General features: G+C 38.6%; 1 pseudogene; it reads left to right on the plus strand.

Annotated features, from left to right (window-relative positions):
- Positions 1–24367: 24367 nt before the first annotated feature.
- On the plus strand, positions 24368–27338 carry LOC122897542 (annotated as a pseudogene).
- Positions 27339–27870: the final 532 nt, after the last annotated feature.

The following is a 27870-nucleotide window of genomic DNA, read 5'->3' on the forward strand; positions in this document are numbered from 1 at the left end:
AGTGGAGGAAAAAAAGAAATCAATGTTTCTGTTAGGTCAGTTCCATATTGAATTGTTTTGTCCAAAGGCTGTTGCTGAGTTTACAAATCAGAGTCTATACAATATGATGCAAAAACATATTTATAAATATTGAAACAGAATAAAGAATGAGCTTCTATGAATAAATACATGTAATATTTCAGGACGATCTTCAAAATTTAAAAGAATCAATCCTGTATCACCATGTCATTTTACCTGAAATTTCTAAAGGAATTTGGAGTTCATTACTTTAAGAAATCATACAAAAGATGGGTGCCTGAGTGGCTCAGTTGGTTAAGTATCTTCCTTCAGCTCAGGTCATCATCTCAGGGTCCTGGGATTGAGCCCTGTGTTGGGCTCCCTGCCCAGTTCGGAGTCTGCTTCTCCCTTGCCCTTTGCCCCTCCCCCTGCTCATACTCTCTCTCTCTAATCAATAAATAAAATCTTTTAAAAAAAAGTCAGAACAATATGTTCATTAAAATTTTTAAAAAAGTAATAAAAAAAAGTCAGGACAGGAAGAGATGTTCTAAACAGTTCAAATTATGCTTGTGTCAGACGGTAAATAGCATGTCTTTCCTGGTGTTGTTCTCTAGCAGGATATGATTATATAATTTATAACTATATTTGTTTAAAATATGTGATTCTTATGAAACTTACACAATGCATAATTATAGATATCTTTTATTTTAGGATTAACAACATCCAAAGGTACCATACTATTGATGGATCCACAAAGGCTGGAAAGGTATGAGGTTTGTAAATTATAGTAGGAACAACAACATAAGAAATTCTTTACACACATTATCTCAAATTATCATAATTATCTCACAAATTGGGCCATATTATGTTATTTTACAGATGAAAAAAATGAGGCTTACAGAGCTATTTTGAGTGGAACATAGAACTATTTAACTTCCCTTCACTAAGGATGATTCATCCCAGGCATATGGACTCTCAAAAAGTCAAAATATAGACATCAGGGTTCTCACAATCTCCCCTAAATTTATGTGTACAATTTTGTCTATAAATGGACACAAAAAAGAAAATCCATAACTTTTATGATTTCTCCAAGAGACTGGTGACCCAAAAAAGATCCCCCATGCAAACTTTTAAATTGTAGCTATAAATTCCATAAGGGCAAGAGCCATGGTATTTCTTTGACTTTTTCTATTCTATGTTGGCACGCAAACCATCTGATGACATATTCATAACTTAACAGTTATGAAGATATTTGTAATTAGATTTGCCAAACTAGGAAGCATTTTTTATGACCAGAAATAAGTGGAAAAGGGCACAAGCCAAATCTTTAAGATATAGTTTCATTTTGTGGATACAGGGTTCATCCCATTTAGTTGGTAAGATGGCTGAAATAGCCTGACTTAAAGAGAATGTGGTTCAGTTGTCTTGGTAGAAACTGAGTTCATTAGTGGTGACAGGATATCACCACTTAGGATATTGCAATCAAATATTGCAATCAAATTCAACACAACCCAAATGGAAGGTATCATCTGAACTCACTTCTAAGCCAACTAGCCTTCAAGACTTCCCTATTTATGAGAAGGGAATCAACATTCTCCCAGTTTTTCTCTACTCTGAAGGACCCTGCAGATAGAAAATGAAGCACATGCAAAGGCCTCAAAGGCTGAAATATCACATCTTCTTTCTCAATTCATCCACAGACAGACACATAGGTTGTTTTCATGTCTTGGTTATTGTGAATAATGCTTCAGTGAACATGGGAATGCACATATCTGTTTGAGATCCTGATTTCATTTTCTTTGGATATATAGACCCAGAAGTTGGTATCTCTAGTTCTCAGTGTATTCTCATAGCAGTTCTTGTCACAACGCAACTAGGGGGCCAGATGCCTACTTCTTGGGTGTGGGGCAATGTGCATTCAATGTTATGAAAACATGATTTTTAAGGTAGAACTCCCAAGATACCTTCACATGTAATGTTCCCTGCGGTATTTTATTCATATATTTTTGATTCCTTATGACATGCTTTACCCTTCTCCTGTGGCATTCTCACCCCAACCCCCAGCTTTTCCAATATTTTATTTACTTCTCAAGTCATATAGTTTCCTAACTGGCAAAATGCAATGCTGCCTTTTAATGCTTACCCTGTGTGCTTATGGCATCTGAAGCTATCAGAGATTTCACCTTTTTTGAACTGTCTCCTCCATTGTTCTGTTATTTTTCTTTATCTGTCATTTATATTCTCTCTATTGTCAGGAAAGATATGTGTCAATTTGAAACACAACTTATCTAGAGACTCTTCTCTCCCTTTGCTCGGTTCCATCACTCTCATGCTTCCAAATGTCACCACCTAGAGTACATTTCAAGTCTTACTGTCTCATAAGTTCTGTCTACTTCCAAATATTTTTTAAAAGATTTTATTTATTTATTTGACAGAGAGAGAGAAAGAAAGAGAGAGAGAGAGAGAGAGAGAAAGAGAGAAGAGAGAAAACAAGCAGGTTAAACAGGGGAGGAAGAAGCAGGCTCCCTGCTGAGCAGAGAGCGCGATGCGGGGCTCAATCCCAGGACCCCAGGATCATGACCTGAGATGAAGGCAGAGGCTTTAACCCACTGAGCCACCCAGGGACCCCAGAGAGAGAATCTTAAGCAGATTCCACATCCAGCATGGAGCCCCACACAGGGCTTGATCTCACAACCCTGAGATAATGACCTGAGCCAAAATCAAGAGGTGGGTACTTAACTGACTGTGCCACCCAGGCACCCTGCCATATAGTTCTTATAAGAGCCAATTCTGGGTTCCCTTAGGCTAGAAATATTTATCTTGTTCCTGACATAGTAACTCAATATTTGTTACTTACTTAAATTTCTCTAAATCCTTAGATCTCTTATCTCTTTCCAACCAGATCATTAGCTCCCTAAGGGATGCCTCATACATCTATGCATTCTCAACAGCACACAGTATAGTAGATGTTTTGTAAATATTTGTTGATTTGATTTAGAGCTATTTATACAATTACTTCCCTACTCAATGATACCTATATGAAACTGTGCACACATTAAGGGAACAAAAGAAATGAAAAAAGTTATTCTATTGCTAAATAAAAAGTCACATTGCTTCCTAACCTTTGTATTAAGACAGACCTTACAAGTATGCTGTTTTAATATCCACAGCAGCATATGCTCCAACCAGCAACTGGAATTTATCAAGAAGACAGGAACTGCCACAAATCGCCATTCCATAAGTAGAAAATGCCATCACTGCCATTGTAATAACACCAGGGAAGGTCAAATTACAGAGTTAAAGTGGGCCTCCCTTTCCAAGTTAAGGCTCTATATGAACAATCATGGGCCAGAAGAACATCAAGGGCCATGAGGACTCCTATAATCTGAGTAATTATTTGCTTATGGTGAGATATTTCCTGGAGGAAATAATACTAGTAATGACGGCCATTTATTGCATTCGTACCGTGTGCCAGGCACTGTACTAAATGCTTACATGAATTATGTAATTTAATCCTCACTACCGTGCTATAAGGTAGAGACCATTATTTTCCTGTTTTACAAATGAGGAAATTGAGACAAAGTAACTTGCACAATGTTACATAGCTAAGAAATGAGTAGACTGGGATTCCAATGGAGATAGATTGGCACCAAAGTTTATATGATTTTCTAACCTGAATTAGTCCTTCTGTGGCTACTTCCTTTACATTAATAGCATGACTCACGTAATAATCTAGATAGAGATTTATCTTAATCACAGACTTGCATACACGACCATACTGCTTCAGGAAAGGGGACTGGACAATATATTTTATTTCAAATTACCGGCAACATTTAGAGAAAGGGTTTGGGAATTTCGATAAATTCAACTTGGTCTCAAGTTCCAAAAAAGGCTTTTGTGTGTTGGTGCAAGCAAAAAAATCCACTAGTTGTAACAATCCTCTGATGGATTTAGAAAATCTCAGGAACATGGTCTGAATCCATTCTATGTGTCTCAGTATGGATGGCTGATGATACCTGTGCTATTCCAGTGGCTTTTCAGTGAGTACCTCTTTTTGTTCATCTGGTTACCAGTCCAACCTCTTTTCTCATGCTAAAGATGATTCACATGCCAATCATGAAATATCAGATTCCATCCCTTAGAAAGCTAATGGGGATATTTTTAAACACTTGCCAACTAGCAATTCTATCTTGTAGATAACATAAAGTCTATATACCAACGCACTCCCATGTCCTTTGGACTTAAACAGAATTTGAGAAAATGATTTCATACACTGCGGTAAATATATATAAAGATGTTCATTCAATGCTGTGGAGACTGGGTAAAATATAATTAATAGAATGAATGCATGATATAAAAATAACTCTGGGGACTGATATCAGATAACATTATGTCATAGTTTGATTCATAAACTCCACGGATACTGGGGCCATGTCTGATTCATCTTTGTATTTCACATGGGACTTGATACTAAATAGTTTTTGAGTTAATATGGTTGCCTGTAGGAGCTTTTCTATATCCTTTATGTGGACATACAGCTTATAATCAGGCAAGAGGCATATCTTGGATGAATGTGGGCTATTCAAAATTTTCACTTCCTAAAACAGTTTCCTCCATGTATGTCTCTCCAATCTTCATCTGCATTTGATTAAATACTTCCTCAAAAGGTCACCCATTGAATTGCTAGGCAGTATTAATGTCTAAAACATTTTTCCTGGTACTGAAATAAATTTTGGCTTATCAGGAGTCTATTCATACAAGTAATTTAAAAAATAATGAAATTATCATCATGCTTAATTTTCCCTGTGTTTCACAGCTGTGTTTGATCCTGCATCCCAGGAATCATAGGTGTCCTCTTGCTATAAAAAATTTACATTCCATGTTGACCCAATTCATGGGATTATGTTCCTCCCTCACTGTCCCTATCTAGCACTTCCTTCCTCTACTAAAGCCACGACCTATCATAAAATTCATCCCATCTTTTTGGACCCAAACCCTATAAATAACAATAATAATACCTTCCTCTACTAAAGCCACGACCTATCATAAAATTCATCCCATCTTTTTGGACCCAAACCCTATAAATAACAATAATAATAATAATAAAAATATTTTTTCAGGGGTGCCTGGGTGGCTCACTGGGTTAAAACCTCTGCCCTCGGCTCAGGTCATGATCTCAGGGTCCTGGGATCGAGCCCCACATAGGGCTCTCCGCTCAGCAGGGAGCCTGCTTCCCCCTCTCTTTCCGCCTGCCTCTCTGCCTACTTGTGATCTCTCTCTGTGTCAAATAAATAAATAAAATCTTTAAAAAAACATTTTTTGAGTACTTTCAGGTGGCACGTTCCATATTTTACAAAGACATCTTAAGAAATCTCTTTAAAATCTTTCTTCCTAGAAATCTCATCCTTAATTCATTTTTCCCCCTACAATGTCAATGTACCTTATTTCCATCCGGTGTAGTTTTCATCTCTGACATTATAATTTTTTTTTATATTTCATGTATTTACTTAACTTTTAGAACAGACAGAATACACTTATACCTTTTTTGAAATTGAGGTATAATTAATATAATATTAGTTTTAGGTATACAATGTAATGATTCATTATTTGTATATATTGTGAAATGATCACCACAATAAGTGCAGTTAACATCCATCACCATACAAAGTTACAATTTTTTTCTCATGGTCAGAAATTTCAAGATCCACTCTCCTAGCTATTTTCAAATATGTAAGACAATATTATTAACTATAGCCACTATGTTGTACACTACATCCCCCTGACTTACTTATTTTATAACTGGAAATTTATACCTTTTTCATTTCTATTAATTTCTACCTTTCATCTCTGACATTTTAGTCTTTATATTTCATGTATTTGCTTAGCTTCAACATATAGAACATATAGAATGCAGTTATAACTATTTTAATGTCCCCGTCTGCTATTTCTAACGTCAGGGTCAGTTATATGTTGGTTTTGAATGATTGGTTGTTCTCCTTAGTCATGTTTTCCTGCCTCTTTTCATGTCTAGTAATCTGTAATCAGATGCCAGACATCGTGAACTTTACCTTTTGCACGCTGATTATTTTTGTGCCCCTGAACTATTTGTTTTCTTGGAAATAGTTTGATCTATCAGGGTCTTCCTTTTATATTTTATAAGCAGGATCTGAGCAGCATTTAGTACAGGGCTAATTTTTCCTCACTCCAGAAGCAAGTCCTTTCTGAGCACTTAAGAAATGCCCTGTGAATTAGGACTCTCCCAGGCTGGTGGGTGGAACCGAGTTATTCCTGATCCTGAGCAGTGAGCACTACTACTGTTAATCCTTTCAAGATGCCCTTGGGTAGTGCCTTCACATGCACCTGCTGATGAGTATTCTTCAGAATACTTGGCAGTTCCCTAGCTTTCCTCCTTCCATGTTGCTCTGGACTCTCTAGTACTCTGTCCTCTGGACTGTAGGTGTCTTGCTCTACTTGCAGTCTCAGTTTCAGCTCTTCAACCTAGAGGTTTTAGATTCCCCCTGTGCTATGGCCTGGAAATTTTCTCAAGGTAGTAAGTTGGGGGCAATCACAGGACTCACTCCATTTGTCTCCTGTCCTTCAGAGATCACTGTCATTGTGTGGGGGGTTTTCGCTTAAAAAGTAGCAGCAATGGCCACAGTCGCCAAACTATGGAAAGAACCAAGATGCCCTTCAACGGACGAATGGATAAGGAAGATGTGGTCCATATACACTATGGAGTATGATGCCTCCATCAGAAAGGACGAATACCCAACTTTTGTAGCAACATGGACGGGACTGGAAGAGATTATGCTGAGTGAAATAAGTCAAGCAGAGAGAGTCAATTATCATATGGTTTCACTTATTTGTGGAGCATAACAAATAGCATGGAGGACAAGGGGCGTTAGAGAGGAGTAGGGAATTTGGGTAAATTGGAAGGGGAGGTGAACCATGAGAGACTATGGACTCTGAAAAACAGTCTGAGGGGTTTGAAGTGGCGGGGGGGTGGGAGGTTGGGGTACCAGGTGGTGGGTATTAATGAGGGCACGGCTTGCATGGAGCACTGGGTGTGGTGAAAAAATAATGAATACTGTTTTTCTGAAAATAAATAAATTGGAAAAAAAACTATATTAAAAATTTCTGATAAAATAAAAAAAAGAAGTATGCTGTTGAATTTCCAAATGTTTAGGCATTTAAAACATTTCAATTCCTGTGTGGTTAATATACAATGTTATATTAATTTCAGGTGTACAATACAGTGATTTAGTACTTCCATACATCACCTGATGCTCATCAGGGCAATCCCTAATTCCAATCAACTATTTCATCCATGCCCTCATCCACCTCTTCTCTGGTAGCCATCAGTTTGCTCTCTATAGTTAAGAGTCTGTTTTTGTTTTGTCTTTTTTCTTTGATCATTTGTTTTGTTTCTTAAGTTCCACATATGAGATCATATGGTATTTGTTTCTCTCTGATTGACCTATTTCACTTAACATTATATCCTCTAGATCCACCCATGTTGTTGCAAATTCTTTTTTATGGCTAAGTAGTATTCCACTGTATACATATACCATCTCCTCTTTATCCATTCATCATTCAGTGCACATTTGGGGTCTTTCCATAACTTGGCTCTTGCTCATGATGCCTCTATAAACATTGGGATACATGAATACCTTTTAATTGGTGTTTTTGTATCTTTGGGGTAAATATCCAGTAGCGTGATTCCTAGATCATAACACAGTTCTATTTTTAACTCTTTGAAGAAACTATACTGGTGGTTGCACCAGTTTGCATTCCCACCAACAGGGCAAGAGGGTTTCTTTTTCTTCACATCCTCATCAACACTTGCTGTTTCTTGAGTTTTGATTTTAGCCATCCTGACTGGTGTGAGGTTAAATCTCATTGTGGTTTTGATATGTGCTTCCCTGAAGATGAGTGATGTTGAGTGTCTTTTTATATGTCTGTTGGACATTGGGATGTCTTCTTTGGGAAGTGTCTCTTAATGTCCTCTGCCATTTTTAATTGGATTATTTGGGGTTTTTTTGGTGTTGAGTTGTATAAGGTCCTTATGTATTTTGGATACTAACCCTTTATCAGATAGGTCATTTGTAAATATATTTGTCCATTCTGTAGGTTGCCTTTTAGTTTTGTTGGTTGTTTCCTTCACTGTGCAGAAACTTTTTTCTTGTTGAAGTCTCAATAGCTTATTTTTGCTTTTGTTTCCCTTGCCTCAAGAGACATATCTAGAAAGAAGGTGTTATGGCCAATGTCAGAGAAATTACTACCTGTTCTGCCTTGTATTTTTATGGTTTCAGGTCTCATGTTTAGAACCTTAATCCATTTTGAATTTATTTTTGTATATGGTGTGAGAAAGTGGTTTGGTTTCATTCCTTTGCATGCTGCTGTCCAGTTTTCCCAACACCTTTTATTGAAGAGACTTTTTCCTGTTGCATATTCTTGCCTCCTTTGTTGAAGATTAATTGACCATATAATTGTGGGCCTATTTCTGGGCTTTCTATTCTCTTCCATTGATCTTTGTGTCTGTTTTTGTGTTAGGCATTTCTTAAACATCTTATTATTAATGATTTCTAATTCAATTCCACAGTGGCCAGAGAATATATTTTGGATTATATAAATACTTCTAAATATACTGTAATTTATTTTATAGTCAGGAATGTATATTGCAGTTTGGAGATATACTGTTCAATAGATATCGATTATGTCATATTGGCTGTTCAATTCTTCTATATGATGTTTTTTCTTTTTTGTCTATGTGTTTTAGCAGTTGCTAACAAAGGAGTTTTTAAATATCCAACTGTTTATGAATTAATTTATTTTTCCTTTCATCATATCTTTTTTACATACTGTGCATTGGACTCCCATTATGCTAATCCTCAACTCATTCCCTCTGAGTCTGGCCCCACAGCAGTGTGTTTCTCCCACGAGTAGGCATTAATGAGCCTAAGATTCTGGTTTTTCTTCACTGACACAGCATGTTCCATACTGCCTCCTACTCAAGATACAACTTAAGGAATTTAATAGACCCCAAAATAAAAAAAATTTCCCTTTAGTATAAATAGTTTCATGTTACTATAAAAATGTCACAACTGAGAACCTCTTATTAAGGTGTACGCAGTAGGTGGGGATGTGTTAAACCTATTTGGTTGTAGTTCTGACCAACATGTTGTGTTATTGACAGTTGTTTGCCTGGGCTGATGGTTTCAGGTTGTGGCCAAAGAACTGACTGAACTAAATAGCCCCATCTGCATTATACTCATATCTGTCAACTCACAGACCTAGGATGTGTTAGAATTCCATTTTTAATTATATGTAAATCTTTTGGGGTAACATATATTACTAGGAACCTCTGCTCCCAGAAGATAACTTTGTGTGTAGAGGTAAAAGGCTGGCACTGTGACCATAAATAGATTAAAAAAAAAACCCCGAAACCAAAACAGAACCTCCAATTAGCATATGCAACCTTCCATAGTGCAGGTCCAAATGAGAAAATATCCCAAACAGGTAACTTTTCTACAGAGAGTGTCTTAGTAGGGGGAGGCCTTAGCAAATGTCCATGTATATTGGATAGCATTTATAGATCACATTAGAATGCTCATCTTAATAGTTGCCTTTTCATTTCCTTCCATAAAATTGAAGGGCAAGCATTTTTTTTTTTTGTCACATGGAAGAATAATGGCTTTTAACAATGGCTTTTTGATTTGCACTAAGCCTAATCTTTTTCTGAGGAGTGCAATTATCAAGGACATTGTCACTGTTATATTGTCCTTGAGTACTAAGTGGTGAATTTGAAGACGCTAGAAAGCTTTCTTTGCATGAAATCAAGTCTCTTGAAACGATAACAGGCAACTGTTAGTGAAATGGAGACTAAGGTCTTCTGCAAATGTTATATTCTTCCTTCATTACTACTTTATAATGGAATGCAAGAACTCTGTTTTATAGTCTAGCTGAGAACAGCATGTATTGACCTCTTTTCAGTACTTCAGTCTAGTGTTCTCAGTTTACTGTTGAGGTATAGTATAGCTATTGACAAGCAAAAGGAATTGCCAGAGATAGAGCATATATTATTAAAGCCGTTCATTTTCTCATCAACAGTTTATGTCTTGCTTTGGGTAATTAGTGAGGTCTTGGAAGGAATTAGTATGGTATTTGGGAATGTGTGTGCCAAGAGAGTATACATATACTGAATTAGAAAAGAAATGTACTCATTTATGAGGGGACTGAGCAATGTGAATGGTATGCACATAGAAACTGAACTCTGAGATCATATGGTTTTCCCATTATATGCATACAATTGTCCCATTTATTGCTTTTTGTCTATAAGACTGACCCAGGGTCATTATGTTTCTAATGTTATACCACTGCATATATCCAAAACTACTTCATTCACCGACCATTACCCTGCATAAACTGAAGAAAAAGACTTTATTCCCACTCAGCAGCCTGGGGATATGTCAACCAGAGGATATAATTGACCAAATGGACTAAATCCATTTACATAGCCAAAATGTGTGATGGAACAGGTAGAACTCCAGGGACTAACCCAGATATGCTATTTCTAGATGATCTCAAGCATCTAGATATTCATATGAAACTTAGGCAGCCCAGTATTCTATCACTGGTATGTGTTGTTCAAGGCTATGTTTCAACCTAATTCCATCTTCAAGCATATGTATTCACTTCAGGTGGCTGATAATAACACACTGTCACATTTTATATGGATGTGTTGCACTCTACAGTTATGGTCTATTTCATCCCTCAGTATATTGAGGTTTCTGTCTTTTGGAAATGATTATTTCCATCGTATTTTGTGTAATCATGGTTCCAGGAGGGAATAACCTTCCCCTTAGGTGGCTCAAGTGAAACCACTTTTTTTTTTTAAAGATTTATTTATATGAGAGAGAGAAAGAAAGGGAGAGAGAGAGAGAGAAAGAGAGAGAGAGAGAGAGAGAAATAATCCCAAGCAAACCCAAGCAAACTCTATGCTGGGTGCAGACCCCTACGTAGGGCTTGATCCTATGACCAGGAGATCATTACCTGAGCTGAAACCAAGAGTCAAATGCCTAGCCAACTGTGCTACCCAGGCACTGCAAGTGAAACCACTTTAATGAATAAACTTCCTAGAGATGTGAGGCCAGGTTAAGAGGACTGACAATGGATGTTGAGGGCCCAGAGACTGGCAACAGAAAGAAGCCATTACCATCACTAGGGCTAGAAGAGTGAAGAGTGGTAAGGTGCTTCTATTTTTTTTTAATGTTCAGTTAGCCACTATATAGTACACCATTAATTTTGAATATAGTGTTCCATGATTCATTAGTTACATAGAACACTCAGTACTCATCACAATACATGCCCTCCTTAATACCCATCACCCAGGGGCGCCTGGGTGGCTCAGTGGGTTAAGCCTCTTCCTTCGGCTCAGGTCATGATCCCACAGTGCTGGGATCGATCCCTGCATTGGGCTCTCTGCTCAGCAGGGAACCTCCTTTCCCCTCTCTCGCTGCCTGCCTCTCTGCCTACTTGTGATCTTTGTCTGTCAAATAAATAAAATCTTTAAAAAATATACCCATCACCCCATTACCCCCTCTACCCACCCCCGTCCCCTCTGAAACCCTCAGTTTGTTTCTCAGTGTCCACAGTCTCGCATGGTTGGTCTTCCTCTCTGATTTCTCCCCCTTTAGATTTCCCTCCCTTCCCCTAAGGTCTTCTTTGCTATTCCTTATGTTCCACATATGGGTGAAGCCATATGATAATTGTCTTTCTCTGCTTGACTTAGTTCACTTAGCGTAATCCCCTCCAGTTCCATTCATGTTCATGCAAATGGTGGGTATTCATCCTTTCTGATGGCAGAGTAATATTCCATTGCATATATGTGCCACATATTCTTTTTTTTTTAAAGATTATTTATTTATTTATTTGACAGAGAGAGATCACAAGTAGGCAGAGAGGCAGGCAGAGAGAGAGAGGAGGAAGCAGGCTCCCTGCTGAGCAGAGAGCCCGATGCGGGACTCGATACCAGGACCCTGAGATCATGATCATGACCGAAGGCAGCGGCTTAGCCCACTGAGCCACCCAGGCGCCCTGGGCTACATATTCTTTATCCATTCATCTGTTGAAGGGCATTTTGGCTCCTTCCATAGTTTGACTACTGTGGACATTGCTGCTATGAACATTGGGGTGCATGTGTCCCTTCTTTGCACTACATCTCTATCTTTAGGGTAAATACCTAGTAGTGCAATTTCTGGGACATAGGGTAGCTCTATTTTTAACTTTTTGAAGAACCTCCATACTGTTTTCTGGAGTGGCTATGCCAGCTTGCATTCCCACCAACAGTGTAAGAGGGTTTCCCTTTCTCCACATCATTACCAACATTTGTTGTTTCCTGTTTTCTTAATTTTTGCCATTCTAACTGGTGTAAGGTGGTATGTTGTTGTGGTTTTGATTTGTATTTCCCTGATGGCTAGTGATGTTGAGTGTCTGTTAGCCACTTGTATGTCTTCTTTGGAGAAGTGTGTTCCTGTCTTCTACCCATTTTCTGACTGGGTTATTTGTTTTTTGAGTGTTGAGTTTGAGAACTTATTTATAGATCTTGGATACTAGCCCTTTATCTGTCATTTGCAAATATCTTCTCCTATTCCATGGGTTACCTCTTTGTTTTGTTGACTATTTCCTTTGCTGTGCAGAAGCTTTTGATCTTGATGAAGTCCTAATTGTTCGTTTTTACTTTTGTTTCCTTTGCCTTTGGAGACGAGTCTTGAAAGAATACGCTGTGGCCAGTGTCAAAGAGGATACTGCCTATGTTCTCCTCTAGGATTTTGATAGATTCCTGTCTCACATTGAGCTCTCTTATCCATTTTTAGTTTATCTTTGAGTATTTAGTTTATCTTATGAGAATGGTCCAGTTTCATTCTTCTGTATGTAGCTGTTCAGTTTTCCCAGCACCACTTATTAAAGAGACTGTCTTTTTTCCATTGGATATTTTTTCCTGATTTGTCAAAGATTAGTTGACCGTAGAGTTGAGGGTCCATTTCTGGAGTCTCTATTTTGTTCCATTGGTCTATGTATCTGTGTTTATGCCAGTACCATGCTGTCTTGGTGATCACAGCTTTGTAATATAGCTTGAAATCAGGCAACATGATGGCCCCAGCTTTGGTTTTCTTCTACAACATTCCCTTGGTGATTCAGGGTCCTTTCTTGTTCCATACAAATTTTAGGATTGTTTGTTCCAGCTTGCAACAAACAAGGACCCAGAGCCAGATGGCTTCCCAGAGGAATTCTACCAAACACTTGAAGAAGAAATCATACCTATTCTACTATAGCTGTTCAAAAAAATAGAAATGAATGGAAAATTTCTAAACTTGTCCTATGAGACTAGCATTACCCTAATTCCCAAACAGAAAAAGACACCATCAAAAAGGAGAATTGAAATGGAATATTACTCAGTCATCAGAAAAGATGAATACCCACCATTTGCATCAACATGGATGGAACTGGAGGGGATTATGCTAAATGATATAAGTCAAGCAGAGAAAGACAATTATCCTATGGTTTCACTTATTTGTGGAACCTAAGGAATAGCATGGAGACATTAGGAGAAGGAAGGGAAAAACAAAGTGGGGGGAGGGGATCAGAGGGGGAGATGAACCAGGAGATACTATGGACCCTTGCAAACAAACTGAGGGTTTTAGAGGGGAGGGGTGTCGGGACATGGGTGACCCTGGTGGTGGTTATTAAGGAGGGCACATATTGCATGGACCACTGAGTGTTATATGTAAACAATGAATCATGGAACTCTATATCCAAAACTAATGATCTACTGTATGGTGACTCACATAATAAAACATTATTTTAAAAAAGGAGAATTACAGACCAATATCCCCAATGAACATGGATGTCAAAATACTCAACAAGATTCTAACCAATAGAACCCATTAAAAGGATTATTCATCACTAGGAAGTGATATTTATTCTGGGGAAGCAAGGATAGTTCAACGTTTGCAAATCAATCAACGTGATAGAACATACCAATAAAAGAAAAGACAAAAGCCATATGACTCTCTCAATTGATGCAGAAAAAACATTTGACAAAATGCAACATCCATTCTTGATTGAAACTCTTCAGAGTATCGGGATCCTCAATATCATAAAAACCATCCATGAAAAACTCACAGCAAATATCATTCTCAATTTTCTCTTAAGGTCAGGAACACCACAGGGATGCCCACTCTCACCACTATTGTTCAATATAGTACTAGAAGTCCTAGCCTCAGCAACCAGACAACAAAAAGAAATAAAAGGCATCCGAATTGGCAAAGAAGTCAAATTCTCTCTCTTTGTAGATGACAAGATACTTTATGTGGAAAACCCAAAAGAGTCCACCCCCAAATTACTAGAACTCATACAGCAATTCAGCAATGTGGGAGGATACAAAAAATCAGTTGCTTTTCTACACACTAACAATATAACTGTAGAAAGAAAAATCAAGGAATAGATTCCATTTACAATAGCAACAAAAACCACAAGATACCTAGGAATAACCAAAGAGGTAAAGGATCTGTACTCCAGAAACTACAGCATACATATGAAAAAAAATTGAAGAAGACACAAAAAGATGGAAAAACATTCCATGCTTCTGGACTGGAAGAATAAAGATTGTTAAAATGTCTATCCTTTCTGATGGAGGCATAATACTCCATAGTGTATATGGACCACATCTTCCTTATCCATTCATCCGTTGAAGGGCATCTTGGTTCTTTCCATAGTTTGGCGACTGTGGCCATTGCTGCTATAAACATTGGGGTACAGATGGCCCTTCTTTTCACGACATCTGTATCTTTGGGGTAAATACCCAGGAGTGCAATTGCAGGGTCGTAGGGAAGCTCTATTTTTAATTTCTTGAGGAATCTCCACACTGTTCTCCAAAGAGGCTGCACCAACTTGCATTCCCACCAACAGTGTAAGAGGGTTCCCCTTTCTCCACATCCTCTCCAACACATGTTGTTTCCTGTTTTGTTAATTTTGGCCATTCTAACTGGTGTAAGGTGATATCTCAATGTGGTTTTAATTTGAATCTCCCTGAGGGCTAATGATGATGAGCATCTTTTCATGTGTCTGATAGCCATTTGTATTTCTTGATTGGAGAAGTGTCTGTTCATATCTTCTGCCCATTTTTTGATGTGTTTGCCTGTTTCGTGTGGGTTGAGTTTGAGGAGTTCATTATAGATCCTGAATATCCAACTTTTGTAGCAACATGGACGGGACTGGAAGAGATTATGCTGAGTGAAATCAGTCAAGCAGAGAGAGTCAATTATCATATGGTTTCACTCATTTGTGGAGCATAACCAATAGCATGGAGGACAAGTAGGGAATTTGGGTAAATTGGAAGGGGAGGTGAACCATGAGAGACTATGGACTCTGAAAAACAGTCTGAGGGGTTTGAAGTGGCGGGGGGGTGGGAGGTTGGGGTACCAGGAGGTGGGTATTATAGAGGGCACAGCTTGCATGGAGCACTGGGTGTGGTGAAAAAATAATGAATACTGTTTTTCTGAAAATAAATAAATTGGGAAAAAATGTCTATCCTTCGCAGAGCAATCTTTACTTTAAATGCCATCCTTATTAAAATACCATTGGCTTTTTTAAGGTAAGGGTGCTTCTAGACAAAGTAACTTACACAATGTCACACAGCAAAGAAATGACTAAGCTGGGATTTTATTGGAGGTAGATTGACACCCAAGTTTACATGATTTACTAACCTGAACTAGTTCTTTTGCTACTTTCTTATTTTATGTTAATAGCATGATTCAGTTAATAATCTAGTAGAGATTTATTTTAATCGCATACTTGCATATATAATCATACTGCTTCAGGAGATGGACAAAGTATCTTATTTTTTAAAAATTACTGGTATTTCTAAAGGCTTGGGAGCTGAGAAGGGCCCATGAAGGAGAGGTCACCTAGCAGGAGCTGTCATTGTAAAGAAATGCAACTACTGCCAGAGGAGTGCTGTGGAAGAAGATGTTGGGGAGAAATACTACCCTTACCTTTCTCTTCTCCTGCCCTTCAGTGTCCTGTTGGTGCCTCTGGTGGGCTAAAACCCGTCCAGCAGCCAGCCAGCAAGGGAGCAGGGCTCCATGTCCAATACACAGAACAGGCAGAAAAGGGTGTAACGCAGACCTACAGAGGGTGAAGTGGAGGAACGGAGAACAAATCAGCATACATTTTGAGTTTACTGCTTTTGCAATTTTATCCTAACCAGTCTCCCTCCATCCACACGTGTGTCTTCATCCAATCACAACACCATGGAGTCCAGAAAAATCAGTTCATAACAAAACAAATGAAGAAGCAAACACACAACAGCAGAAACAGACCTAAAAATACAGAGAACAGACTGATGGTTTCTAGGGATGGAGGGATGGGAGATGAGCAAAATGGGTGAAGGGTAAGGGAAGATACAGGCTTCCCGTTATAGAAGGAATAAGTCACAGGAAAAAAAGGGGCAGAGTAGGGAATATAGCCAACGGTATTGTAATAGCGTATCATGGTGACTGACAGTAGATGGCTTGCTGTGAACACGCCATTATGTATAGACATGTACAATCACTATGTTGTATCCCTGAAACTCATGTAACATGATGTGTGTCAACTATACTTCAATTAAAAAAAAAAGAAAAACAAATTGGCATCAATAAAGGTGACTGCATGGGGTAAAGAACATTTACCTTCCCTGCCTTCTGCTGCTCCCTCCCCTCTGCACTGAAACTTTCTGTAGATTTGTTGCTTTGGGGACAGAGACTGCAGTCCTTTCTAGGGCCTGTGGTGTCCTACTAGGTCTAGTTCCAGCCTATTCCTTCAGTCTTTCCTGCATTCAGCTCCCCCTAGCATAACTGATTTTCTTTGCTTCCTGCCGAATTCTGAATCTTTGAAATGTTGCTCCTTCCTCCTGGAATATTATTCCTGCTTTTCCCTGTCTCCTAGTCAATGTTTCTTCATCCCTCATATTTCATCTTAAAAGGCACTTCCACATGGAAGCCTTCACATAATTCCTAGATCCAGTTAGCTACCCAATTTTATACATTTTGCTTATCTCGTGTATATTTTCTTCATTGAATAGTTTCAGTTTAAAATTCTACTCTTATCCATTTGATGATTCGCTTGATTTCTATCTCTTCTACTACATAATAAGCACCATGAAGCAAGGAATTTGTCTGGTTTTGTTCACCATTGGATCGCAGGCCCTAACTCAGCACTTGCGAGTGATAGGCTTTCAAGAAATAGTCATAGTGTTGAAAGATATATGTGTACATGTGGAACTAATATAACACTGTATGTTAACTTACTGGAATTAACAATTTTTTAAAAAGACACACTGTGTGGAGGCACCTGGGTGATTCAGTCTGCTAAATGCCTGACTCTTGATATCAGCTCAGGTCTATGATCTCAGGGTCATGAATTCAAGTCCCATGTTGGGCTCCAGGCTGGGTGTGGAGACTACTTAAAAAAAAAAAAAAAGGAAGAAAGAAAGAAAACCTACAAAAGGCACACCGTGCACCTCAACCGCAGTTCAGGATGTTAATACCAAATAAGATGCATGCATTAGAATGTGTGGGTTCTTGATCCATTGTGAATTTATTACTCGGTTCTCTGTGCAGAAAAACATACAATGAGATAGCCACAGTTTATATTGGCTCTTCATGTATCTTGCAAGTAAAGCAATCTTTTTTATTTGTATTTTCAAGTTATGTCCTTGAAATGTCTGAGCTAAAAATCATTGCTGGCATTATTATGCATCATGGAAATTGTGTTTCTGTCTAAGAAATAAAAAATAAATGTCTCCGAAAACTATGTTTAAAAACCACCTTTTTACTATCTTGCATTTTTCTTCCCATAAAAGTCACATTTTCCTGGTCATGAAAAAGAATGCAGTTGCCAGGAAAAAGGTGTGAGTGTGAATGCATAATATTTAAAATTATTCAAAGTAAATGTTCTTTCAGAGAGGAAAATTGTTATATCAGGAGAAATGCTGTCTGCTTCCTAAGAGACCATTCTAAACAAATAATTATAAACCACATTTTTGATGTGGCCTATGAAGTTCTGGATGGCAGAATATTTTTGTAATTGGCTTAGCTGTGTTCAGGGAGACATGACTTCGGCCCTGTTGCCTCATCCCTTATTAAGGCCGTTGTTACACAGGCAACAGGGAATGTATGTGAAGGAAATACCTTATAATTTTGTTGAATTAATTTAGTCAGTGCCAGTTATTTTTAACATTCCAAGAAGCAAAGAGAAATTCGTAACTCCTTCAGTATGCCTATTGGAATGGGGAGTAAGGTGGCGCATGCAAATGAGAGAATGTGCAGGAAGTGCCTAGCTTGGTGAGAATAAATACTATGTAATATCACACAGTAGACACTTTGTAAATATGAGTTCTCTTTCTCTCTATTTATTGAGGTACTCAAGTTGTCAGGGAAACACTGATTACAAAAGCTTCTGTATTTCTACAAATAACACCGTAGGCACGTAGCCAGAGTATAACCACAGGACCATGGCCAGAGGGGACTTATAGCCAAGTGTCTAAAGAAAACTCAGAGGTTAGATAGTTTCCAAGTGAAGTTTAGGAGAAGGTACTTCATTTGGACCTGGGAATGCCTGGCTTTAAAATTGTATCTTTCATTCATCACTGGTATCAAAGACTGAATTCCTAAATTTGCAGTAATTGCTCCTTAGGCAATGTCACTGCTTTTTGTTAAATATTTTAATTTATAGGAAAAAAGGAGATCATTTGTTAAATTAATAATTTTATTGGAAAAAAAGGAACAGATCCTGAAATTGCTGACTTGAGATAACTAGAAAAGGCTATACAGATCTAAACCTTGGCTTTGAGATTGATGGGTTTATACTACTTTTGCCAGAGGGCAAAGTTTGCTTCAAAAATATGGGAAGAAATTAAGGAAATAATGTGTTGTGCTCACTGTTTATGTAACTTCTATTTGGATTGACAAAGGTTGTAATTTCAATTTAACTATCACCTGACATCACTGAATGGGACCCCCCCATATAGCATTATCAACAAAGCCCATCCCCAAAAAGATAAAAACAGAAACAAAACCAAAGCAAGCCCACATTTCCAATCCCAAGGGGATGAACGCTTTGCCGGTGCAGGCTAAGTTGTGGACCGACAGTAAATATAAGCCTATAGTTAAAAAGCAAAGATGGGAATAAAAGCTATCAGCCAAGAAATGCTTTGTTTTCCCGCCACCAAATCTACCATGCTTTTCTAAGTGTACCTATATATTTTGCCTCCTACTTCCCACTGAATGGAAGGCACAACTCTGCAATGAATTAGTGCTACATGTTGAGTTTTGGCCATCAGAATGTGACCAATGGGATATGGATCAAGGCAGTTAGGAGTCTGTACATTCTCCACATGCCTTCTCTCTCCAGCCTCGATGGCTATAAGTGATAGATTTGTAGATGGCATTGTTACAAGTTGCAAGGAGCATAGATCCTGACTCACTGACTGGAGATAGCCTGTTCTAACGGATGTAGATGGCAATGGGTTTTGTCAGCTTTTCAATGATTTCATAAATTTTCAAGAACTACTATATGTTGCATGCTTGGCTGTGCTCTTCTGTATGTCAACTTTTCCTTAATTTTAGCTCTTCATTTTTCTCTATATTGATCATATCCCTTAAAAAAAGGTAATGGTATGGTGGGGTTATGGACATCGGGGAAGGTATGTGCTATGGTGAGTGCTGTGAAGTGTGTAAACCTGGCTATTCACAAACCTGTATCTCTGGGGCTAATAATACATTATATGTTAATAAAAATATTTAAAAAATTTAAAAAAGGTAATGGCATTGAAAATAATTTAATTTTGTTTTAATCCAGCATTTTCCAAAGTGTTTTTCAAGAAGCACTACTTTTGGGAGATATTAATATGTATACCCAAACAGAATTTCCAAGCCTTTATAATTTTGGAAAATATTACATTCTATAGTAATAGAATGTCTTGGAGACACTTGGCATATATTATCATATTAAAGGCTCTGAGCAGAAGTGCAAGAAAGAAGCCAAAGTTACTTTTTCCCAGGTGTTTGTACATTTGTTGATTATTAATTTTTTTCCTGCAAACATTTCTTAGAAGTAGTTGCATTTGTGGGGTGCCTGGATGGCTCAGTTAATAGACCATGTGACTCTTGATCTCAGGGTTGTGAGTTCCAGCCCCAAACTGGGTGTAGAGATTACTTAAAAATAAAAAATCTCCCCTGGGACTAATAATACATTATATGTTAATAAAAAATAAAAATTAAAAAAATCTTTTAAAAAAAGATTTATTTATTTTACTCTAAAGGGGTGGCAAGGGGCAGAGGAAGAGAGAGACTCTTAAGCAGACTCCTTGCTGAGTGCAGAGCCCATTGTGGAGCTCAGTCTCACAACCCTGAGGGTTAAGCTCAATGGACTGAGCCACCCAGGAGACCCTTGAAAATGAAAAGTCTCCAAAAAAAGTAGTTCCATTTGTTGAAAAGTAGTTATAGAGATAGCCTGAGGAAAAAAAGTCCTGTAATTTCACTTAGAAAGATAAATTTTCACCAAAAAACATTGCATTGGTCAGAAGTCTACTAAAGAAACATAACCAATAGTTAAATGGGTGTATTCGTTTCCTAGGGTGGTTGTTAAAGTGACCAAAAAAATGAGAGACTTGAAAAAGCAAAAACAGTCTTTTCACACTTCTGTAAAGGCTAGAAGTTTCAATCCAAGGTGTCAGCAAGGTCATACTCCTTTTAAATGCTATAAGGAAGAATCTTTCCTTAGCTCTTCTGGCTTCTGGGGGTTGCTAACAATCCTTGATATTCCTTGGCTTTCTTCTCTTTGTCTTTTCTGTGTCTTCATATCTCCCTCTCCTCACAGGGGCACTGGTCATTGAATTTAAGGCCCATCCTAATTCAATATGACCTCATCTTCATTTAATTACACCAGTAAAGACCCTAGTTCTGAAGAACTTGACATTCAGAGTATATGGGATTGGAAACTAGGACCTCAACATATCATTTTGGGGACACAACTCAAGCTCCAATAGCAGGAAATATTTTTCATCTAAATATCTATCTATCTATCAATCAAAAAATTGGCTTATGCCATTGTAGCATCTGGCTAGGCAAGTCAGAAATATATAGGGCAGGCCAGCAGGCTGGAAACTCTTGGGCAGGAGCTGAAACTATCATCTGCAGGCAGAATTTCTTCTTCATGGAAACCCCAGTTTTACTCTGATAGCCTTTTAACTGATTGCATGAGGCCCCCACACACTATCAAGGGTAATTCACTTTATTGCAAGTAAATTGACTGTAGATGTTAAACACATCTATAAAATGCCTTCACAGCAACATTGAGCTTAGTGTTTGATTAAATAACTAGGTACTACAGCTTAGCCAAGTCGACACAGAAAACTAACCATCAAACATAAAATTGTCAGATCAGGAGACTCCTGATGTTCTAGCACATTCTAAAGCTCTTAGGCACATAAAAGCTTTCTTTTCTTCTTAATTAACAAATTTTTCTTGAGTTACCTTGATCAGCCATGAGGTAATCATTATGAGTCCTGTCTCTGAATGAAAGGGAGAATTGATGTGATGCAACTTAATTGTTCAGAACTAACTTAATTTTAAGAACTTAAACATAATGCCTATTTGGCTGTCTTGAAATCTTTACTTTGAGGTGATCTTAGAGACTACCTAAGCTATTATTTTTACTTTCTCAATGGGCAAACTGGCCCAGTTTGGGTAAGCACCTTCTCCTATTTTTGCTGACAGGTTCAGACCCAACCTGAGGTAAAAACCCAGTCCAGTTCTTTTTTTTTTACTGTGGGTCTCAGATAAACCCAATGGCTTTCTTCTTCCAGTTATTCTACTGTAGGAACATGTGTGTGCTGAGAAATTCCCAGTGCCCCTCTCCCAGGACAGAGAGCTCAACTGCCGGGTGCCGTCCATGCTGTTGGAGAGGAAGATACATGGGCAGGAGGACACGTCACCCAGCAGAATTCTTTTCTTGCCTCAGACCTTTCTGGACCCTCTTTAAATATGGGTCATGTCTTTCATTGGCATTACGTTTGGAACTCAATTTTTAGTCACTCCCGGTACACAAGGTTGGCCTTCCTCTGCATTTCGATGACACTGTATGTATTGATATCCTAGGTGACATGTCTGCATAAATACATGAAGAAGGGAACAGCAAAGGTCATAACTTCTCCTATTACTGAAGATAAAATTTAATGAGCTAGATCACAGGCTGCTTTAAGAACGGCCGTGCCAGGTTAATGGGGCTCTGCCACTGAAGCCAATTACACTTGGTACAATTACATCCTATTCTAATAGCTGTAAGTCAGGGTTACACAAAGATTCTGTCTCTCGGTAATTACTAGCTAGGAAGCAGGTGAGGGGAAACTAAGCAAATTGTCACTGATCATACAAGAGACACACAGAAAGCACAGAGCTTGTAGCTATTCCGGGTGCGTGTGGGTCATCTGTTGCTAAGAAGGAGCTGGCTTCACAGTCAGAAAGCCCTCTTCTTCTAGCACTGACCAAAAGGATATGTGATTTCAAAGACGCTTTTAGAAAAGTAGCTGAAAAGTGAATAGTAGGAGAGGGGGAGGAAGAACTCAGAAAGCCCTTCTCTATTGAAACTGTTTCCCTGAGGATTATAAAAGATGTAGTGGGCTGATATTATTAATTTCTTCCAACCTAAATACAGGGGAGTGTTACCAAAACCCAGAATGATATTGTAAAATTTTAACAAACAGACCTCAAAGATTGACTTAATAAAAGACCTCCTTTAAATTCTCTGCTAGCCTCACCGTGATGCCTATTTACAGGTCCTTTCTTGCGCATGGCTAAAAGGGGTCCATTGAAGAGTCTTCTGACAATTGAAGATCCATCAGAAATATAGATGAAAACACTTCGAAATTTCAAAGTTACAGAATTTTCCTATGATCTCACGGATCACTTTGCACACTATTGATTTTTGAAAAGCCTTCGAGGAACCAACACACCTTCTCCGAGTAAAACACATGTGTTCAGGTTATCAGTGAATAAATATTTAAAGATCCAAGGGAGTGGGGGGTAATGTTTCCTTTCTGAAAGCACTGCACCGGTGACATTTATTGGAACTGTGGGAAAGTCATTACAGACAAGGGCAGCTGTATTTCTGCGTGCTGCCTTTTGAGCAGAATGATGTTTATAAGGGAATGAGTATTAAATAAATGACACAAGCAAAGTCAATTTTTCAAAATGTTCTTTGTTTCCAAGAGGTTAAAGATTAAAAAAAGTAATTCCTAATATTGGTTGTTCAGACCACAATTGGAAAGACTTCCAGAATGACTCAAGATTTTTAAAAAATCCTTTCAAAGTAATGAGGTAATCTGTGGTAGAGTAGAAACAAAGAGAAGTGAGGGAGGAGGTGGAAAAGTGTGGAGGCAGATCCTTGCCCTCGTTCTGCTGCTTGCCCTGAGATTAAAGTTTGGTGATATTGCTCTTTTTGTCATTAGAAGAGAAGGAGGAGGTTTTTCAGTAATTGTATATTCATTCTGTCCCTTTTCTCTCTCTAAACAAAACTCATTTCTCTAGATTTTTTTTTTTTACAATCTCCAAAATGTCATTTGTTTTTTTATTCCTTGTTTAAGATCGCTATCCTTTTCTTGGTTATCTTCCTCAGGGACTCTCCTTAAAGAATTAGATTGTGTAAGTATGCTTAATAACTTGGAAGAGACTTCAGTCATTCCTATCAAAAGTGCCTTGTACAATTGCCCTTTGGTGATAACCCCCTCCCCACCAAGAGCCCTAAATAAACCAAAGGACAGAATATTCTTCCATTTTTCTTCTAGTTCTTTCACTATTCAGTTGTATGTATCATCTCAGTAAGGGAGAAAACCGCACTGAAAGTGTATTGTATTTGAGTTACCCCAGAAATGATGCAGGCATCCTTTCTACTTAATAGATCCAATGCCGATCTATGTTGGATAATTGCAGTGTTCTGAAAGTGCCGATTCTCTATAAAGGCAAACGTATATTCTTCTTTAATATTTAAATGACTGTGGCTATTTGGAGAACATAATGGTCAGCTCGGTCATTCACATAAGTGCTGGACAGTAGAGGAGAGAAAACAGGAGAAGTTCTACTTAAAAAAGAAAAAAAGGAAGAAACATATATACTAGTGGTTTGTCCTAATACCAACGGGTTCACATTAGAGACAAAACAAACCAAAGTCACAAAGGAATGACCTTCTCACTGGCAGAATTAAACTTTCTTAAAGTGGACTTCAAGAATCACCCATATCCATTCATATCCTGCAGTCTCCTTACTCAAGAATGGTCCACAAACCAGAAGGTAAAAGAACATCAGCTTTGGGGGACATCTGGATGGCTTGGTCAGTTAAGTGTCTGCCTTCGGCTCAGGTCATAATCCCAGGGTCCTGGGATCGAGCCCTATTATCGGGCTCAGTGGGGAGTCTGCTTCTCCCTCTGCCTGCCCCTCAACTCATATGCTCTTGCTCTCTCTCTCTCTCAAATAAATAAAAATATTTAAGAAAAAAGAAAGGCAAAATTTCAAGCTTCACCTCAGACCTACTGAATCAGAATCTGCATTTTATCAAGTGATTTGTAAGTACATTAAAGCTTAAAAAGCACTGCCCCAGACACAACAGACCATGAAGTTCTAGGGTCTACCTGCGTTATAATTTCTCCAAAAGAACATTTCAGACTTTCCAGATTCAATTCCAGATTCAGTTTCATGAATCTTCCAATAGGTCCATTCTCTGGTTTGTCTCTGTATTCTGGGCAGTGAGAGCCATTAGTGGTAAATGACTACTAAGGACAGGATGGCCTTTAGTGGAACAAACACTAAGCTTGGCGTCAAAGAGAATTATGTTCAATTCCTGACTCACCACTAGCTGTGTGAACTTGAACAGGATGCTTTAGCTCTTTAGTCGTCATTTCTCTCACTTACAAAATTGGGTTAATACTACCGGTGTCACAGATTTGTTAAGAGAATGGACTGAGATGACGCAAGCAGAGTGCTTAAATAAATCTCTAAGTTTGATCTCTTGCCTGAGGACCATCTCTACATTTCCGCCCAGAGCCTCCATATGAACTTCCCTTCTCTGATTCATTTTGTAGTTTGCTGCCTCAAAAGTATTAGGCAACTTTGCATCAGTTATATTGTTATATTTGAGGCTCACATTTCCTCAAAGCAACAACCTCTTAGGCCTCATCAGAGACTCAACATAATAATTTAGGTGAAACAATTTTTCCCAAGCCTTACTGCAATTAGAGAACCCCAGAGTTGTTTCATGACCATCTGTCAAACTGTGACTTGGAGAGCACTGAATCCCATATCACAAACTAATTGATCCAAAGGACTCTTCTCATTTAGATTGCTGGACGACTGGTCCGTGTTTGCCCAGCACAAGCCTAGTTTACTCTTGTTTATCCAGGTGTGATCATTAATACCCTCAATTTCACTTTAAAAGAGGTCTCCTAGCTTGTGTGAGAAATTACACAGTCAGCTCTAAGCAGATGACTTTGGCTTTCCAAAGCTAAACAGCAAGTGTGGAAGAAACGTTACACTGGTTCCCTTGCTTTGCCTGAGCAGTTCTTCAAAAAGTTGCTTCTGATAGAGAACCCTATATATTGCATCGCGCTTCCCAATCCTATGTGTGGTCTGCTGACTCTCTGTTGGCATTCAGGACCCTTTTACATTCTGCCCTGTAGCATCCCCTCGATCACACAGGATGCGAACTTGGGATCTCCAAGCAGAGTTCCACAGACTCTTAGTCACTGGCATGAGCTTTGGGGTGCAAATGAGAAGCACAGGTACCTTTGCCGCTTCTTCTGCAAGAGGCAAGCAGACTCTGGGATCAAATTTGTGATCGCGTTGCGATTTCAAACAGAGGGTGTTTTTTCATTGCACGCTCTGCATCTCCCAGCCACGTAAGCGGCTTTGAGGCTGAAGGTGATCTGTGAGGTTGGCAGTGACTTCCTGCAGATCCCTAACCCCGGGCAGCATCATCTCTCTAAGCCACTGCTTGCTTGTCCCTGCCTTATTCCTGCCAGGGCTTTGTAGTTTGCTTGCTTATTGATGTTCTAACACATCTATTGAGCTATAATTGATCTAATTAACCCTCTCCCTCCTCTTTGTCCCCCAGCCCCGGGCAGCTAATGATCTGCTTTCTGTCACTATAGATTAGCTTACATTTTTAAGTTTTATATACAAATTAAATCTTACAGCATGTACTCTGTTTTGTGTGGCTTCTTTCACTCACTTTAATGTTTTTTTTTTTGAGATTCATTAATGTTGCTGCACGTATCAGATTTCATTACTCTGTATTACTGAGTGGTATTCCAGTCTATGAAAATACCTTATTCACCCACACAACCCACTGATGGACATTTGCACTCATTTTTTTCCAGTTTTAGTTATTACAACTAAAGCTACTAGGAACCTTCCTACAAGTCTTTGTAGAGACATGTTTTCATTGCCCTTGAATAAATAATTTAAGATTGCAGTGGCTGGCTCTTTTTCGTAGTACTTCAAAGGCAGCGGGCTGTTAGGACTAAGCTGAACGCTCTTTCCCAGCTCCTAGCTGCCAGAAAATCACTAAAGTGGACGATGAACATAAACTTTGTATCTTATGTGAGAAGTGTATGGCTACAGAAGTTGCTATTGATGCTCCAGGAAAAATGGAAGGTTCCGTGGTCTGAATCAGTGGTGGCAATGACAAGCAAGCCTCCTGCAGGAACTGGAGTGTCTTGACCCATGGCCGTGTCTGGCTGTTGCTGAGTAATGGGAATTCCTGCTACAGACCAAGTAGAACTAGAGAACAAAAGTCTGGGGTTGCTCTATGGATGTCAGTGTTTTCAATTTGGTCATTGTAAAAAAAAAGGGGGGGGGAAGGATATTCCTGGACTCATGGATACTACTGTGCCTCATCACCTGGGGCCCAAAAGAGCTAGCAGAATCTGCAAATTTTTTGATCTCTCTAAAGTAGATGATGTCCACGAGTATGTTGTGAGAAATGTCCTAAACAAAGAAGGTAAGAAACCTAGAACTAAAGCACTTAAGATTCAGCATCTTGTTACTCCACATGTTCTCCAACACAAACATCTATGTACTACTCTGAAGAAACAACAGATGAAGAAAAATAAGGAAGAGGCTGTAGACTATACTAAACTTTTGGCCAAGAGAATGAAGGAAGCCCAAGAAAAATACCAGCAACAAATTGCCAAGAGATGGAGGCAGTCCTCTTTGAGACGTTCTAAGTCTGAGTCTAGTCAAAAATGAGATTATCTAGAGTAACAAATAAATAAGATCAGAAATTTAAAAAAAAGAGTGCAATGGCTGGATCACAGGGAGTTTTGTTCAACTTTTGTAGAAACTACCAGTTTTCCAAAGTGATTGCACTATTTTATAGTGATTGTACCATTGTCTTTGATTTCTAGTTGCTTTGCGTCTTCACCAATGTCTGTAACTGTCTTTTTAATTGTATCTATTCTAATAGGAGAGAAGTAGGATGATCCACAACTCCATGAAGATTGAAAACTGGCCACATTAGCCTGGAGGGGTCTTAGGTAAGAGATACAAAGTACTAGGTAATGGTGAAGGGTGAGAGAGAAGAGAATGAATCATGGAGTAGTGATGGCCATGGGGAATGACTTGGACAAAATACCTCTCCTTGCTTTGTGAGCCTCCAGAATTGAATGAGAAGTGATGAGGAAGGTTAACAGGTCAGTGTGAGAATGCTCTCTAGAGGGTTAAAGAAAGCCCCTTTCGTCCAACCAGAGAACCTTAGCCTCCCCAGAATCACACACACAGA

This window comes from Neovison vison, chromosome X (genome assembly GCF_020171115.1).
Source record: "Neovison vison isolate M4711 chromosome X, ASM_NN_V1, whole genome shotgun sequence".
In the NCBI taxonomy this organism is placed as follows: domain Eukaryota; kingdom Metazoa; phylum Chordata; class Mammalia; order Carnivora; family Mustelidae; genus Neogale; species Neogale vison.